Below are 17,592 nucleotides of genomic sequence, written 5' to 3'. Positions count from 1 at the left end.
TCTTGTGCTGTTTTTTTTTTCCCAATGGTTGAATAGCATTGTCTGTTTTTAAAAGAAAAAAATCCCAAAGCTGCTTGAATAATAAATTGTTTATCCCTTGATAGAACAAACCATAGTGATGAACTTTAAGAATGGTTACCAAATTAGAAATGAGAGTGAAAAACAAGTACTTTCCTGTTCAAGGCTTTGTTTTTAATGTCTTTTTATTTTTAACTAGATTGAGTGCTGATTACAGAAAATTCAAGGCTACCCAGACATCAGGCTGCTCAATTGACTGGAAAGTTTGATGACTTCTCTGAAAAGTGAGGTCTGTGTATGAAATTAAGTCAGTATCACTGGTTCTAGATAATTTAAGGGGGAAGAGAGGAAAAGGTTAATACTGCTTATTAAATAATGTTAAATGAGATCAAACAAGACATGCAGGATTCAGGAGGGCTCTTGGAGCTCCGGTTGTTTCCCCAGGCTGCTTATGCAACCTTGTTTGTGCAGGCAGTGCAAGGGCCTGCCATTTTATTACATAAGGTAGCCCAAAAATATACAGCCAGGCAGTTGTGAGCTCCATTAAGTGCTGCATTGGAGTTTCTGTATCAGTTAGCATCTGGAAATTTTAGGCAACTACCAGAAGGACTTAAGATATTGCTGAGTTTGGGAATGGTGCTTGTTGTTTTAATAGCAACAGCCCTCATCCAAAAGGCAGCAAAATGCCATCACTGTGAGCTGTGTTTTAAAACATTGTGCTTTGACCATTGCTTAAGTAAACAGCAATACAGCCTTTGGTTTAGCACAGCCGTCATAAATGCAATCCATGGCTTTAAAATCTGCCTTTCAGATGATTAAGCAAATTGTCTGGTTTAATAAACAGCAGTGAACATAACATTTCTGTTTTAACCAGTGCTTAAATTCAGCGGATAACTGAAGAAATTTAATTCCCAGTCCTCTCATTCTCAGTTCAGAATGTCAAGGCCTGGTCTTGTAGAGACAGATGAAACCAACTACAGCAACACCTTGTCAGAGAAAATGCCCACCTTGGCCCAAATCCTCTCCCTGGCACCGAGCAGCAGGGAAGGCTGGGGAAGACTGTGTCAGCAGGGCAGGCATGTAGCAATATTACAGTCTCCCAGCAGGAACTTCTTCAGTCAGGCATCGTATCTCATTATTCAGTGCCTTCAGGTGGGATTGCTTCCCTGAATGAAGTGCTTTCTGAACCTACTTGAACCCAAGAAGATAATCCTCACCATGACTGCACAGCTCCACAACAGGACACCAGGGAGGGCACTCAAGCAGTGTACACAGCTTTTTGGAGTACAGTCCTGGACCATGCCTTGGCTTTTCTTTGGAGCACTTCAACTAGCTGCTCCCAACCAGCCTGTTCCATGGCAGATGTGCTGTAATGGAGCCAGCTCTGAGCAGGGAAGGTACGAGCCACTAGCAGCATCTTGGCCTTGGGAACTGAGGGGGGCCAGATGCTGGTCCATTCTCTCCACAGGGAGACCTCCGGGCCCAGCAGCCCCTCTCAGCCATGGCCAGACACAGGTGCTGAGGAGCAAGTACAAGAACAAGGCAAACCAGTGGTGGTATTTCTTCAGGATACTCACCAAGCTTCTAAAATATGCTGCTCAAAACTTCCCATGCCAGAGGCAGTGGTTTTAAATTTAACAGCCCTTGATGAATTTCTCTTCCATGAACTCATCCAGTCACCTCATTAGCTGATGTAACCTCTCAGCATCCACATCCTGTGGTGAGGAGCTCAGCAGTCTGACCACGCCATGTGAAGAGCAATCTCCTTTTGTTTCCATTCCTGCAACTGCCTGCCCAGTGCCCTCTGCTGCTGTGGCTGTGATCAGTCATTCCTGGTTTGCCTTCTCCATGCTTTGCTTAATTTTACAGATGTGTGTTGCATCACTTTATTAGCATTGTCAGTCCTGAGACAGGAGTCACTCTGTTTCTCTGATCCCCTTTCCTATGACCCTCCGAACCATCTCCCTTGCCACTAGCCATCTCTGATGTGGGGGAATCAACATCACAGGACACTGGAGACAGAGCCCATTACAGCTGCTACAGTGAAATAATGAGGAGTCTTTTTTATAATTTCCCATCATTTAAAAAACAATCTTAATGTTTTATTTCCTTTTGTTTTTTAACTCACACCTCCACATTGCATTGATTTTTTTTCCCCTGAGTTGACCAGGGAAGATGTTGTCTAAGTTTTGGCACCTTCAGTGACCTATAGCAATTAATTTCTATGAGTATAGATATATTTTCTTCTATTTATTTTCAAATTGACATGCATATTACATTTATATCACATGAAGATACTCAAGGAGAAAGGCTGATTGAAATGTCCCAGTAGATGACACTGTCATGCCAGCATTTTGTGTACATTTTGAAATTAGAGGTTTCATACCTGAATTTCCAAATTTCAGTTCTGATCTCAAACATACATACTCTCAATTTTTTTTCCCATATCATCATTCCACTTGGCTAGAAATCTTCTATTTTATGCAGATCCCTAAGAACGGTAGTAAAACAGCTGAAAAACACCTTCTGTCATAATCAGGCCAGCAGAAGCCCAGCTGTTTTACACAGACTTGTGCCCAAGCAGGAGGAGGTTAGATAACCACCCTGTTCCCACCATTTACATGGTCATTTTTGGAGTATCTTGACGCTCAAAGCCTGCTACCTTGCCACAAAGACACAGGAGAAAGAGATGGCATTGCCTCAAAGTGCTTGGTGGTAAAGGAGAGAACAAGAAACAGCAGGCAGATGGGGTACTATAAATCTGGTCTTATAGTATGGCAATACTATTTCCTAGTAACAAAGGTCCAAGCTCACCAGTGACCTAAGTTTTGTGAGAGCTTTATTTTGCTGAAGTCACAGGTGGATTTTCAGACCAAAGCAGGATTAAAACTAGCACTGGGGATGCATAAGACTATTCTTCCCAAATGTATTAGGCAGCCTGCAATAAACACCGATTTCTGCCATGGTCCTTGGATAAAGCAACAGAAGTGTCTTTACCAAAGTGTAATTAAAACCAACGTTTTGGTTGGACTGAGCTGTGCCTCATAGTTTGCCTTCAGGGGGAAGAGACACAGGAAGAGCAGCATAAAAACCAGTATTTATCCCTCTATCCCCAAAATGTACGTCGAATTTATGTGGACAAGGCCAAGAAAGCCATTTCCCTAAATCCCTCAGTCTAATCTGCCAACATCCCAGAGCCACCACAAGATAAATGCAAGGAGCAGAGAATGAACCACATCTGCAGCTCGTCAGCTCCTTATTCAGAGCATGAGCCTGTATGACCCACATCCCTTATCACCCCCTTGCCTTTCCTGCCCTGCAGCTCCTGTAATTTTGAATTCAGCTGGCAATATACTGTTTCACATACATACATGCATGCATATATATATATATATATATATATATGTATATATTCTGTGTCCCATACCATGTCACAATGGCTTTAGTCCCTCCCAAAACAGCAATACCAAAAGCAGCACTGCATAAATAAATCCACCACCATCTATGCATTCTGCTTAAATGCTGTTACATGGTGTTTCCTTTTCAAACTTCAGTAGTCAGACTCATAAAATCACTCTATCAGCTGATGCAGAGTGCCTACTGAATTAAATTAGCTAAAATACAAATGTTTGCATGGCCTCAGCCTACCTTTTCAAGAAGTTTTATTAAGATCAAGGATCGACAGACAGTTAAACCAAATCCAGGAAAATTATTTTTTTATACAGATAATGATCCCTCTAAAAAAATCTGCAATTCAAGTGCATCTCTCCTAAGAGCCTAGACACAAAACTATAAACACAAATGGAAGTTACCTAAGTTCATCTAAGACAGAAAGAAAAGCAATTAAATGCACATAAAATGTGTATTTGGGTGTTATTTTTAACTGTATGACATTAACCAATCCAGGGAAGAGGCAAAGAAGCAGAGGCAAGGGCTGAGACACAGCAGGCAGTGTGGGGAGGAAAATGAGAAGGATGAAAAAGTAGTAGTACTATGCCCTGGTTATTGAAAGAATGGAAACCACTGTGGTTTTGCATGCTCAGATCTCCTGTCCCTGTACACGACAAGTGTCAACTTCCTTCTTTCCACCATTCCTTCTCTTGGCCTGGGTTTACTACCTCTATCTACAGTTCCCTACACCTTGTTCCCAAGATTTGTCATCTATGACCCCACAAATCCTTGGTCTCAAATCTCTGCTCTTCAATTTCTCCATGTATCCATCACCAGTACTTCTTCTCAGAAGTGGGACCGTTCTAGTTCCACAATTTTTGTCACCATGCAAGTGAATTAAACAGTTTCCTCCTCCACCCTTCCATGGCATCGCCAGGCACACTCTGCCAACCCAAGACACAGTTGAGAAAGTCTTCAATTCTCCCTCCTGCACTCACTGTAGAAGCAACACCCTGGAAGAAACCCTGGAAGAATAACTGGGGGGAAGTCCACTCAGCCCATCAGCCACCAGCTGGAGGGGTCTCATCCTTCCCAGGAAGAGGAGCAGTTGCTCAGCTCCTAACAGTGCTGGGATGCTCAGCATGCCTTGTGCTGAGAGCATCTTCAAGTCAGTGCAATGGTCAAGCCCTCAACAAGTTCCCTCCCAAGAGCACACGCCCTGAGCATTGCGATAAAATTATACTGGAGAGAAATTCTGGAAGATTCTCAGAGGATCAGCAAAATGCACTCCCCCATCACAAGATGATCCCAAGAAAAATATCTTTTCCCTGTTCCAAAACACGATGCCACAAGAATTTAAATCTCAAAGAAAGTGTTTCTTAGCATAGTGAAAAAAATTCAGATTCCCAGATAGATCAAGGTCTCCTAATGCAGGATGTAAACCTAAACCATCTTCATCAAATACGTTGTGAAAGACCAAGTTTACGTCTTACCATGATCTCAGAAATAACCAAACCACTTAATCTGAAAGTTCCCAAAGACAGTCTGTCTTCAGCAGGCACTCAACCTGCAAAATACCAGCCTAGGCTTAAGCTTAGCAAAAAAACCTGACAGCAGAGCATTGTACTAGAAAGCACTAGCTAATTTTAACTGTAGACAACATTGCTGCCTATGATGAAAAAACAACTCCTTTAAGAGCTCTTGCATGCTTCAGGGTAGAGATTTGGGCAAAAATATTGTAATTCTGTGGATTCAACCCTGCAAACGTGCAGGAAGGCACCTTTATTTGTGAGGGAAAACTAATTTAGGAAAGCTCACTTTCTCCAGGCTTTGGTGCAGGGCACAGAAGTGCTGCCAGCTTGGGGAATCACCCTGATGTCACATACCTAGTTCTAGAAAACCTTCATTTCACATCTTCAGTGAAAGAATGTAGTTTGGCAATCACATTCTCCAAATACTCCTGGCCATCTCTGCAGAGCAACTCTGTGCTCATATTCATCTAGTGAAATGTATGCTGGATTGGGCTCTCCACCAGCTGACAGCTCTCGGAATCAGACGTGGATCAGTGGATGATGAGCTGGCTACGTCTGGACACTGTTAACTCTAATTATTTAGCACCACCAAATAAACTAAACCCACAGTTTAGGGCATTAGCATCTCACACTGGGGTAAATTAGATTATTTTCCACTTCAAGAGCAACCACTTGTTGAACTGCATGCTCAGGTTGGCTGTGCCCATCCGAGAGATCCCTACAGGAGGTTTAGCGCCATGAAAAAATCCAAGATCCTCTGCTGGCTGTAACGCTTATAACCGCTAATTATTTCTGAGTCACTTGAGTGAAAGTAAGCTGCCATCCTGTAGACAGCTAAGGGAGTACGGAGCAAAGTTTCTGGATGAGCGTGCTTGTTAATTGACAAATCGGGCTAGTGACCATAGAGGAAGGCACCACGACACAGCTCCGTGTGAATCTGGCGCTGCCGTTCAGCCGTGTGTTTAAGGTTTACCCCGCTCCACACAGGGATGCAAACACGCGGGAGGGGAGTTCTGCGCAGGGCTGCAGCAGCAGCAGGGCTCTCCCAGCACACGACACAACCCCTGCTCCCCCCGGCAGCTTTCACCCATTCAAAATCCCCACTGGTCTTACTGGAAGTTTTCCTTGAGCAAACACCTCCCGATCGCATCGCAGACCCTGTTCCAGTCTAGCTTACAGGAACCCCCAAAGTCAGGAAACGTCCAACCACACCAAAACGAGATGGCGAGGAGGACTGCTTGGGGGACAACTTATTTTCCAAACGGAGGGGCTCGCCCGGCCGGACCCCGCCAGCCCGGCCAGGGCAGACACGCCGCACATGAGCGGGCTCCCCACGGAAACTTTCCCGCGGCAGAGCCACGCCACCCCGCACCACCGGGCACGTCCGTGACCCCCGCGGAGCGGGCACACCGCGAAGCTGGCCCCGGCCGCCGCCGCGGGGTCACGCGTGGCCGAGCATCCCGCGAGGGTGCCCCGGGCGGGCGCCCCCCGGGCGGGTGTCGCGGTTGGGCGCCCCACGGGACGGAGGCAGGGTCGGGGCCGCACGGCCGCGCGTTACCTGGGGTGCCGGTGCTGCGGGAGCGCGGCGGGGAAGCCCCAGCCGCCGCCGCTGCCGCTGCTGCTGCTGTCCGCGGTGGCCACCTGGGCGCGGGAGCCGCCGCCGGTGCCGGTGCCGGCGAGCTGGATGCCGCCGCTTTTCCGGTGCCTCCCGGTGCCGTTGCGGCAGCGGCCGCCGCTGCTCCAGCCGCGCAGGAGGCCGGCCTCGGGAGCCGGCAAACTCTTCCTCGCCGACGAGGAGCCGGGGACGCTGCCCGCCTCCTGCCTGCCGCCGGTGCCGGTGCCCTGTCTCATGGTGCGCGGGGCCGCCGCATGCCGCTCTGCCGCCGCCCCGGGCGCCGCGGGACCCACGCGCGCCGGGGCCAGGGGCTCCGCCGGCACCGGGAGGCCGCCGGGAGCCCGGGCTGCTGCGGAGGAGTGCGAAGGCCAGAGGCCGGGGGGGCTGCTGGCTGGGGCTCCCGCTGGGGCATTAAGTTGGACGCGCGGCCTGGAGAGGCAGGGCGGGCGCGGGGGCTGCGGGGCCGATAGTTCTCCGCGAAGTTGGAGCCCGGCGGGCGAGGCGGGGGCATCCTCTCCGCCGGCCCTTCATCGCCGCCCGCCGCCGCCTCCCCTCGCCTGCCCCCGCCGCCGGGCCACCGCCCCGCGCCCTCAGCCGGCGGCTCTGCGGGGGCGCGCCCCGCGCCCCGCGCCCATGGGCGCAGCCGCGGCGCCGGCGGCAGAGGATCTCCCGTGCCGGTTTCCTCCGCCGCTCGTCGCCTTCTCCGGCAGGGAGCGGGGGGAGATGGAGGGGGGGGTGAGGGCCGGGGGGCGCCCAAACGAGAGGCTGTTGCTCAAAATGGGTCAGGAAGGGGGAAAGGGACCCCGGCGCTCGGCGCCCCCCTACCCGCGGTGGGCGCTGGGAGGGCCGGGCTGGGGCGGTGGGTAGCGAGAGGGCTGCGGAGGAGCTCTCCCGCCCCGGTTCCTGTGCACAAGTGCAGGGAATGTTCCACTGACCTACATATTTTTCCAAACATACGTGACCTTTTTTTTTCTCTCTCTCTCTCTCTCTCGTTCTGTGGGAGGAGACAGGCGAGGATCCAAGAAAAGGAGAAGCTGGAAAGAGAACGAAAGGGGAAGCAGGGAAAAAAAACCCTCAACCTAAGAGCTAGCCCCGCATCAAGGATGGTTTCACACCGCCGCCGCGAGCGAACCCCGGCGTGCCCACGTTTACATATGTCTGTAGCGATATCCCCGCTCCGCACCGGCGGACGGCTCGGTAGCCTGACCCCGGGAGCCCCCGGCGGTGCCGCCGGCCCCGCCGAGCAGGACTGCGCGCGGTGCCCGGCCCTGGCTCCCGGGGCGATCCGGCGGGACCCCTGCGCGGCTCCGCTCGGCGGGCTCGGGACCCCCTCCCCGCTCGGCCCCCGCCTCAGGGGGCGATCCCGCGCCCTGTCCGTGCCCGCTGTCCCGGCCGTGGTGGCGGCATGGAGCGGGCCGGAGCGGGACACGGCACCGCGCTGCCCGGGGCAGGCTCACGGGCACAGGCAGGAGCTCCCGATCTGGTTATGCAACGGCGCACAGGCAATTGGAGCAAAACCTTGACAGAGAGCGCTTTTTTTTTTTTCTTGTTTCAAAGTAGGTCATTCTTTCATTCTTTTTATTCCCTATTTTGCTTTTTTTTTTTCGCCTCTTGTTTTTTTTTTTTTTTGTTTTTGTTTTTTTTTTTGTTTTTGTTTTTGTTTTTGTTTTTGTTTTTCCCTCTAATACTCGTCCTGCAAAGTGGCCAGTAAGAGAGAAGGCGGTGTGCTCGAGCCCGGTAGGAGCTGGCGATCGGAGCCTTGCTCTTGCCTCAACGGGCACTCCTGCCGGCTTCTGGCGGCGGCTCCGGAGTTGCCCTTCTTTCCCAAGGAAGGCAGAAGTGGCCGGGGAGCGGGGACACGGCTCGGGCAGAGCCCGCCGCCTCCCCGCCGCTCCCGGCCGCGCTCCCCGCGCCTCCCGCCGGCTCAGTCCCAGGAGCCCCGGGCCTCGCCGGCTATTGCCCCCTGCCCGCTGCCGCCCTCGCACCGCCTGTGTACCCGGGGCTTGCTGGCACTGCTGGCAGACACCTCTTTCACCGGCAGAAGGGGTTTCTCCCCGAGATACAGTATGTGCTTTCGGGAGAGTTGTATTTTTTTCTGTTCAGAGGAGGGTTTTGTTGGGGAGGGAAAGCCCCTATATCGAGGTGCAAGCTGTGTCCTTTCCAAAAGGCCTGACTGCGCAGCCATGCCTCTTCTAGTAGAGTTTGTGTGGTGGGCCGGGCGCTGTTTCCCCATGTCCCTCGATGCCTCCTTTTGTAAAGACACGTTAATCCTCACGAAATACCCCCAGCAGAGAACACTGCCCACTCCGGGTATGCGTCTGTGGATGCAGCGTGTGAACTGATGGTTGTTCCAGCTACCTGGCCCTTGTGGGGAGCTGTGCTGCTTTTCCCACTACCCCCACCACCCAGCTCACCCAGTTATCCCGCCGTGATGTTTGCCTCCTGCCGTACACCTTATCCAGCCAGTTATTTGATCCAATTCAATCCCCAATGCAAATGTGAATAACTACAAGGTACGGAAATATGTTGTGCTCCTTTGCTGAGCACTTTTACATCATACTTTATACAACAGGCATGACTAATGTCGAAAGGGTAAAGTTGTTTACTTTTAACGAAGATTAAATACAAAACTTCAAAAAGCTCCTCCCTTCCTTTGGATGAAACCCAGCATTTTTTCCCATTTGGAAATTGTCAAACAGTGGTTAAACAATCCTTTGGCAAACAAGTAGTGCCTGAGGGAATAAAGCATCAGATACATGGGGAGTGGAATAAAAGACATTTATTTTCCTGAGGTACTTTTCTTGTGTTGCACAATGAAGTATAACATAAAATCTTCAAGCCTTGTAAGGTTAGAGAAAAGGAACTTCCCATGATTATATACACTACATGATTTGATATTCCAGTCCTTTTGAAAACCTACCTAAATCCTTTCCCCAAACCAACCCTGTGCTTTCAGAAGCTGGGAAACCAAGTACCTTAAGGAAAATACCAGGCTGAGAAATGCAATCAGAGACACACAAGCTCATGTACAAAATTACATCTCTATCGTGCTGCGTTTTAACATCTTCCCTGTGAATTTCTAAGGACACCATTGCACAAGTGAACAAGTGAGACTGGTTAAGGTTTGTTTCTTAATTCATTCCCTAGGTTACCAGAGTAAACTTTAATTAGGGCAGCAAAGAGTAGAGCGGCTGAGGGTGAGGCAGGTTTTTCCCAGCTCATACCTGAATCCCGTTGTGAAATACCAGCCATTCAAAACACAAAGCCTTTCTCTCCGTCCAGTGACACATGGAAAATAACCAAATACTGTCAATACCATGTTTGGCTTGGAAATTACCCAAAGAATTATGCTAGATGCTACACGTAAGAACTTTAGGCAAGGAGCCCAGCTTCAATTTTAAAGAATGAAATCTTTTAATAATAATGAAATATTAGTAAGCAACTTTTCAGACACCAGGAGCTTGTGATCCAAAGACACAATTCCTTTTGTTTCAACTAGAATAGGCTGGCCAACCTTCACGGCCCAGAAACAAGGCAAGAGAGTTTTCAATAGGCTGTGAACCACAGGCTAGGTGTCTCCCAGTGAGAAGGGCCAAGGGGGAGAGCCTGAGAGGACAGCAGCACCCCAGGGACTCTGCTGCTCCATTGTGGCAAGACTATGGGAGGGATTTGGGTTGGGTGTGAGTTCAACCCAGACACACTGTGTTTAACTCTGCTGGTTTGCTTTCTCTTGCTGCCAGGAGTTAAATTTAGGAGGTGCTGCCACTGCAAGGCATAACCCTTGGCACAAGACCTACCTTGGACATCCCTTGGCTCCAGAACCAGAGCCTGGCCACCACAATCTGGAAGCATAGGTCTCCCAAATACCTAAAGGGGGCCTACAGGAGAGCAGTGGAGTCACTTTTTGCAAGAGCATGTAGTGATAGGACAAGGGATAAAGGCTTTAATATGAAAGAGGACAGGTTTCTATAAAATATTAGGTGGTGTTTGTTTTTTTTTTTTTACTGTGATGGCACTAAAACATGCTGCCAAAGAAGTTGTGGATGCCCCATCCTCACAGTGTTCAAGGCCAAGTAGGATGGAGCTTTCGTCCTACTTCATTAGCAACTTTGTATAATGGAAGATGCCCATGGCAGGATGATCTTTAGGGTCCTTTCAAACCCAAAAGGTTCTGTGATGATTCTCTGATTGCCTGTTCTATATAAAGGCTTTTAATTTTCAGCAGACACCAGTAGACGTTGTGGGAAAACAGGATGCCATTTGCAGCCCCGTAATTTAAATGTGAAGCCTACATTCAGATTAGTGTTTGTGTAGAGGTAAATAGGCTTCTCCCAAATAATCATCCTCTGATCAACATAAATGGCAACAGTGGTGCAAAAGTCAGAGATGGCGCTGTAGAGCAGAGGACCACGATGGAAAAAAAATAAAGGACCCACAAAGACCTGACCAATTCCATTGAATATGACTGTTCTCTTTAGTTTTCAAGAAAGTAAGGAAATGGACAAGGATTCATTTGATTCATATTAATTAAAGGGCACAACAGACTTTGGATCATTTTTCTTACCTTCCACGTTGAAAGTGAGAGCAACAGGCACAAATAAATGGCAAATAAATCGAATGTCTCATGTTAGTCAGAGAAGTCAAACCAGCTGTGTCTGCTGGGAGCTCTGTGCTTCTTTCCAGACAGGCTGGCTGGAGGAGGCAAGCATGGGAGCACAAGGACAGATGTGAGGAGCTCCTTCTTTGGGTAATGTACTTCTGTAACCAATTTTGTTAGAAATTTCTGCAGGGCCAAATAGTCTTCTGGGGATCAGCATTATTTTTCATTCTGCAGCTTGCAGCTTCCTGAGGGAGGGAGAGGTAATGCATACTTATCAACCAGCAGCACAGTCTTCGAAGCAGGGAAAAGCAGAGAGATTCCACAGTGGAATGGACCTCAGATGCATCCTACTGGAGCTGCCCCAAGCAGTGGAGTAGGATGTTTAATGGGTCATCAAGATCTGTTCCCTTAGAAAACCAAACTCCTTGTTTTTCTGCATGGTTATTACAAGAGAAGAGAGAATTTCCTGATTTGAACTTACTTCAGTCAGATCTAGTTTGAAAACAAAATCCATCGCCAGGGTTTTCATGGAAGAACTAAGCCAGGTGTATAATCTACCTGAGGGTTTGACTTTCTCAGCTTATTCAAAAAAGGGGTTGTAAGTTTCTTTTAAGTGGTTAATGCAAAGAGTGGGGAGGAAGAAGGTGTGGGTTGAAAAATTAGTTGCAAACCATTGAATAGACTTGCTGTCTGGAAGGTCTTAGATTACTGCTGGGTGCCCAGAAAGCCCTAAAGCTTGCTGGCAATCTTGTGGCTGAGCATTTGCATCTTTTCTGGGAAGAACTTCCCGACAGCATGAGCTGTACGTGTGCACTCAATTGCCATGGAGCATACTGCATGTGTGTGTGTGTCAGCCTGGCGAGCCAAAGCTCAAGGCTGTGGAAATAATTCCTTCTTGTGTGGGAAAGAGATGATCCACTTACCCTGTGGCTGACAGAAGTCTTTGTGCCAGTGCACCCATACAAGACCTTTGGTTCACTCATAGCAGAATGGGAATACATCTCATGGGAATACATCCAGTTTCACTGTGACTGTGCTGGTTAATAGGAATAAGAAACTATGGCATGGCTGTGCCTGGGAAAAAGGCTCTGGTCTCAAATCAGACTGATGGAGTTTGTTCAGATTTGAGAGCTGTTCAAGAAAAGGAAGCTCAAGCTTGAACCCAGGAGTCAGGGATCTGCTATTTTTGCTCTGGAAGTCGTAGTGAAATGGAAGATAATAAGGGGTTGTAGTGCTACAACTGAATTAAGAACAGCTGGGAGAAGTCTGAATGCAAACACAGCATTTTTGTCCTAACCTTGACTGAGAATAAAAGACTATTGCTAATAGTTATTACGTTTTACATCTTACATTACTGTTGCACTGTGTTAATACTTTTTTGGCAGGCACATATTCCTGTGGACCTGTATAAAAGTTTTAGTTCCTGGCCAGTTTTACAGAGACCTTCTACCTCATGCAGAAGCTCTTGATGAGCAGAAGGAAGGTGTAGTTAACTGTTGCCTCTCTCCTTACATGAAACAGCCTCGTCACTATCTCCAGTGATTTCAGCAGAAGCTGGATTAGGCCTGGATTTCATCATCACAGTCAGGATTCCAGTTTTTCAAATAATTTTGATAACTGCTCTTCCTCCTCTTTTTTCTGGGTACTGATTTTGCTCACATATTTGGAGTTATACTGCTCACCACCACACACTCCCTCTTTCAAATTCATCTCAGCTTGCTTTGATTGTGTGCAACACTCTGCTCTTGCACCTACCTTAATCTCATAATGCAATTGCTAGTCACAACACATGCTGCTAGAAATATGGATAATTTAAATGTGGAAGTTTAGTAAAGAACAAAAGAAATTTAAAGAAATATTCAAACTCAAGGGCATAGAATCTGTCCACACATATTCAGCTCTGTCATCTATGATTCTCAAAGCAGTAAACAACTATCATATCAAGGCAATGTGGAAGTCTGAATTTATGTGCTGTTATCAGATTCATCTCTTCATTGTATCTTTCAATCTTTTTTAAACTACTGCAGTCCGTGGGTACTAGATGTTAATGAGGCCCTAGGTGTGTTCTTCCTTGGGCTCATTCTTGCTCAAACAGATACTGAATTCCTGGTAATAATTAAAAAAAAAACTCTCCTAAATTAAACCATGCATTTAAAAATAATTTACTTTGCTGTTTCAAAGTCTTAGTTTGAGCATAGTCATACAATTAAAAAAAAAAACTTCAGAAAACCTTTTCCTTTAAGCTAGATTATGTCCTTTCTCTATTGTCAATGAAAATGGGTGAGTTCATGAACTGCTCTTCCTTTTTTGTGTCTGTCAGCTCCTCACCCTCATATTGATGCAAATGTGGTTATTCCATTGTGACTGCCCCAGGAGACTCTCAAAATACAAACAAAACAGTTTCAGTAATGCAAAACCAGGTGAGGTGTTCCCTTGATTTTGCAAAGTCAGAGATGGGGCTGCAAGAACTTGAAGGATGCATTTGGCTTCCATCTCTAGGGCAGATAGTGTACAGATGTAGCTTCTAGCAGAGGCTGTGATATTCCCCTTTCACAGAGCATTGCAGGAGGAAAGGAAGCAGAGGAAGAGAAAGTGTTAAAAAGGTAAATATTGACTCAAAGAAAGGAGACATAAAGGAGAATGTGGGAGAACTGTAAATGAGCCAGAGAGGATGGAGAAAAATTCTTCAGCAACTGTAATTAGGTTATATTTCGGAAGTAATTGCAGTGTTCCAGCATCAGCAGATACTGTAGGCAATGTTTGCCCCCAGCTCTGTTTGCTGAGAAGGCAGTGAGTTGTTTCAGTCTGCAGGGCCTGATCCTGGTGTGGTGGCACCAGTTGTGCACAGACATAGCCCAGTGAGGCAGCCAATGTCCTCCCTCTACATGCCACTGGGAGCAGCCAGAAGGTTTGCAGGGAATGGAAGTGGTGAGTGCAGAGATGAAAACACAGTGGCATGTGTGGATGCCTAAGTGAATAATATGTATTTAAATGAGCTGCTGCTGCAAAATTGTGTTAGGAATTTAACACTGGATAAAAGGTGTTTAAATTGTCACCAATGTCTGGCTGATGCTGCCGCCTCTGCATAGGTGAGGATGAGGCTGGGCTTGTGCCTACCTCCTCACCATAGGCTGGAGTAGTAAGTGGGATGCAGGAACTGCATTGCCCTCCAGTTCCTTTGAGATACACTTCTGTGTAAAACCAGATTATATAGGCTTTCTGCAGGGAGAATAGATTTCACCTTTAAGTCTTCTGCAGACATTTTACACTAGTAGTTCATGCACCATCAGAAAATCAATTACCATTGGTATTACGTGCAGATGAACAGTGCAGAGTAACGGAGAATTCATTTTACACAATGCTTTTAATAAAATGCTAAATAGAGCAAAATATTTTCTAAAGGGCTATTTCTAGGATCTGTGTAGGAAGCATGTCTCCAAGGGGAAGTTTGCACCTTTGTGATTTGGATGAGGAGTGAGTCTCAGAATTCTTAATGCTAACATTGGTCAAGAATGTATTTCTGCCAGGCTGGATTGTAGACAAGAGCAGTGCATCATCTATAGTGCAATAGCTGTCACTTCACATGGAGAAACACTTTTCCTTTTAAAAACAAGAGTTTCACACACTGTGTTGTTGTGGTGCCAGTTGTTGCAAGATCCTAAAGTAACCGAATTACTGCTTCATTCTTGACACTCTTATCATCTTTTCCTGTTCTTGATGCCAACACAGTTTGCTGATTAGATTTGCTGCGTGTATTTCAGTAAATCATTTACTTCAGCACCTTGTTAGAAACAGACATCTGCAACAGCAGTCTTCTACCTGAGCTTGGGTATGCATATGGGGCAAAGAAAGAGACTCAGGTGGTTTTATCAGGAAGCAATTATGAAAATAAGAACAGAAATGCAGGGCCAGACCAAAGTATGCTGCCTCTAACTGTGGCCAGAAGGAGAAGTCTGAGGAGGTAAGAATAGCACAGGCATGCACTTCCATGGAGTGCTTCCTCAGCCATCAATGGTTTATGCTCAGGAGCTTCCCATATGCCCATGTAACCACCATAAGCAACATCTTCCTGCAGGGAACCCCACAGCTTAACTATACATTTTGTGAAGAGCCATCTGGTTTTGCTCAATTTGAACCTGCTGGTGTTATTTGGTACCTTTTTGTTCTTGGATTGGAAGAGAAGAAGAACAATCAGTCTCTCTTCAACCTCTTTATGGTCTTTGTGGTTTTATAGACATATGGCATATTCCCTCCCAGTCATCACTTTTCCTGGCATGGAAATTGCTCTGTGTTTTTGATCATCCCTGTGATTCTTCTCTGAATGCTTTTCCACAGGATTTCCTGTAAGGTGAGGACAAGGACTGCATGTAGTGTTCATCAGGCAATCCAAGTGCACACACACTAAATCTGTACAGGTGCATGATGATGTTCTTGCTTTTCCTTCACTAATATTTGCTAGCACAGGGCTATGGCTCTTGTGTCATTAAGATCTTTGGAGATGCATAGTAGTTCAGTTACATGAGCTCAAGAACAGTTCTTTCCACTTACCTTTTATTTTTAAAATAGTCTGTCTGAATCCAAATTAATAGAAATTTGTCTTAATCTATATACATATTTCATTGTATTGAAAGAAAATAATGGCTAGAATATTGCTAAAGGGAAAATGTATTCTTATTCACTGTAACTTCCAAGATTTCTGAAGGGGCTATATTTAAGTATGTATGCAAAAAACCAACCATGCTGAGGGGGAAGGGGGATCAATCACAGAAAGCTTGAATAGCAAAAGGAAATGTTTCGAAATGTCCTAAACTTGTGGGGAAAAAAGTATGACAGGATAGAATAGAATAATAAAATAAATCCTTCCACAATCTCCTTGCAATAGAATGTACTCCCTTCTTTTAAATGTTTTTGTTAGAGCTAAAACTGATGAAACCATGAGAACAACTAAAATAGATGAATCCTTCTGCCAGTTGCTATTACAATCTATTACTTGCAGGAAGGAAGCCTGTTTGTTTAAAAATATCCTTCCTGCCCTTAAAGATGCAGTGAGATGCTTGCATTACTTGAAATCGGTTGTAAATATTGTAATTACCCCGTTCCTTTTTCATTTTGCAATCCTTGCTGGATGTATTATTGTAAATCTCACAAATTTAAATTAATCTGTGCTGCTACTACTACTAAGTTAGACTGATATGGCACTATAGAAAACCAGCAGTGATAACCTAAGTTTCAGTCCAACATTTCCTACTTCCAGGATAACCAATACCTCTTTCCCACTCGGTTCCACTAAGCAAACCACAGAACTCCCCAAATTCCCAGCTGATACCCACCCTCAGGTTTTCCACCATTTTTTCCTGCAGCATTGGCCTGTACTCCCTGCCACCACCCTGTGATTAGTCTGGCAACCCCAAGCCAAGTAACATGGGGTACAAATATTGAACTTGTGCCTTAAAATGCCTTTCCAAAGTTGTGCCTGAGTATCTCCAGCTGGTTTATGAGAGTGAGTGAAATGGCCTGAAAGCTTCATTTCAATTAAAATAAGCTCTGCTCCAGGTCTTCTCGCAATAATCAGCAGTGGCATTCAGCTTTCAAAAGCTGATGTTAATGCTTTGTTGGCATGAGTGTGCTGGCCTGTTTGCTACTTCTGAGAAGCACAAAAAGAGCTCTGGTCTGCATCACACAAACAGAACTTCATGTTTTAAAAACCTTTGATCTGAAAATTTACTACCCTTACCACTTCAGCTTGGCTTATATACTTGGAACACTTCCATGGAGATACAGACATTTCTTTGGGGCATGATGAGTTTTTGACTTTTGCCTTTGATTTTTTTTTTTAGATAGAGAGCTAAGATCTTTTCTGTGAGCATGCCTGCCCCAGGCAGCCACTATTCACAGTGGAAGCTGAGTAACATTTTGCTATTCAAACAGAAATCTGAGTGTGTTGTACAATTGCAACAATACGAGACCAACATGGTAAGATGGCATGGAGCCATTCATTCCTGCCTGGTTAAGAAGGAGGCTTTGGGAAAGGCAGGTAGAGAGAAGGGTATTGGCAGTATGTTAGCAAGGCATGAAGAAAGGCTTGAAGAACGTGAGGCATTGAGAAAAGGAGAGATCAAGAAGATGGGATAAGATGCACAGAAGTCTGGTGGGAGGTATGGACTAAGACTTGCAGGGATTTGGTGTGACCTGGTGATGTAAGCACTTTGCTGAGGCCCTGGATACTTCAGCATAGGTCTGAAGTTCAGTGAGCTGCTTTATTGCCACTGGAGGATCACTTCACCTCCCCAGCTCACAGATTTCCCCTCACCCCTAAATCTCTTCCAGCTCATCAAATAAGCATCAACAAAAAATTGTCAAGAGAGGAGAAAAAGAAAGATAAATTATGCTGTAGCTGAACAATGAGGACATGGGATCTGAGTCAAAAGATTACATGA

General features: G+C 46.4%; 1 protein-coding gene across 2 annotated transcripts in view; it reads right to left on the bottom strand.

The window, feature by feature from the left end:
* Positions 1-6,557, bottom strand: part of NPAS2 (neuronal PAS domain protein 2) — a 104,027-nt gene extending 97,470 nt beyond the window's left edge. For both annotated transcript variants that reach the window (XR_010026824.1, XM_063149793.1), the window contains exon 1: positions 6,499-6,557. The gene's annotated coding sequence lies outside the window, so the exon portion shown is untranslated. The remainder of the gene's footprint in view (positions 1-6,498) is intronic.
* Positions 6,558-17,592: the final 11,035 nt, after the last annotated feature.

Source organism: Melospiza melodia, chromosome 2, assembly GCF_035770615.1.
Source record: "Melospiza melodia melodia isolate bMelMel2 chromosome 2, bMelMel2.pri, whole genome shotgun sequence".
Taxonomy (NCBI): Eukaryota; Metazoa; Chordata; class Aves; order Passeriformes; family Passerellidae; genus Melospiza; species Melospiza melodia.
This window is presented reverse-complemented; position numbering and strand designations above follow the sequence as displayed.